The sequence below is a fragment of the Tachysurus vachellii genome, chromosome 13 (genome assembly GCF_030014155.1).
Source record: "Tachysurus vachellii isolate PV-2020 chromosome 13, HZAU_Pvac_v1, whole genome shotgun sequence".
Taxonomy (NCBI): Eukaryota; Metazoa; Chordata; class Actinopteri; order Siluriformes; family Bagridae; genus Tachysurus; species Tachysurus vachellii.
This window is the reverse complement of record NC_083472.1, coordinates 14,539,014-14,539,897: the sequence shown is the minus strand read 5'-3', so window position 1 is coordinate 14,539,897 and position 884 is coordinate 14,539,014. Positions and strand designations below refer to the sequence as shown.

Here is an 884-nt window from a genome sequence, read left to right as displayed (position 1 = left end):
AGACTTAAGATATAAGAGATTTAGGTTATTTACACCAGCGATCGAATCTAAGCTTTTAGATGCTTATTGCTCTTTATGGCATATAATACCAAAATTAGTAATTTTTTTTACATACATTGTAGGATTCATTCACGCGCGCTGTGTGTGTGTGTGTGTGTGTGTGTGTATGTGTGTGTGTATTCGTCCAGTTTTCCGCTGTAAATCGCGGGGGTTGGGGAGGAACAGTATATGCATGGGCCGGAATTAAAGTGCAGGTCTACTTAAAAGGGAAAGTAGCCTGCTTAATATGTATATAACGATTACGCATTTTCTATGTTGCTTAAATGAAAACCATAGAACAATTCCTGATATTTATTCACCAAATGACTGAAAGCTTTTTTTCACGTGACACAAAATTGTTTTTATATTACTATCAGATTGGACCAGCTTGCTTGTATGATGCCCGTTTTCAGCCGTTTCACCTAAACTACACAAATCATCTACTGCTGATCATTTTTTGCTAGAATGTGTTGATCGTTAAGTGAGGTATTAGTTAAGAGCGCGAATTCATTAGAGAAAACAGCTGGTTCCACTGGGGCTCGAACCCAGGACCTTCTGCGTGTAAAGCAGACGTGATAACCACTACACTATGGAACCGGTTGAGAAAGAAACTCCCATAGACTCTAACATAATCTAACCTCACAGTTATTAGGACGCGTATGTTTTTTTATTCCAACATGATTTCTCTTCACATATTTCGCGGCAATTGCAAATGAGGTCGAAACGGGCCCAACATAACAGATATGTTTCCAATGAGAGTTCAAGTTCCACGTGGCTGTAAACTTAAATTAAGCGCAACGTCCAAGAGCTAAAGTAATATCCATATTGTGCATTTATAATCGAAC

The 884-nt window shown here is 38.5% G+C and overlaps 1 non-coding gene across 1 annotated transcript; it reads right to left on the bottom strand.

Annotated features, from left to right (window-relative positions):
• Nucleotides 1-563: 563 nt before the first annotated feature.
• On the bottom strand, nt 564-636 carry trnav-uac (transfer RNA valine (anticodon UAC)). The gene has a single exon. It is a non-coding gene; the product is annotated as a tRNA-Val (tRNA).
• Between the last annotated feature and the right edge of the window lie 248 nt (nt 637-884).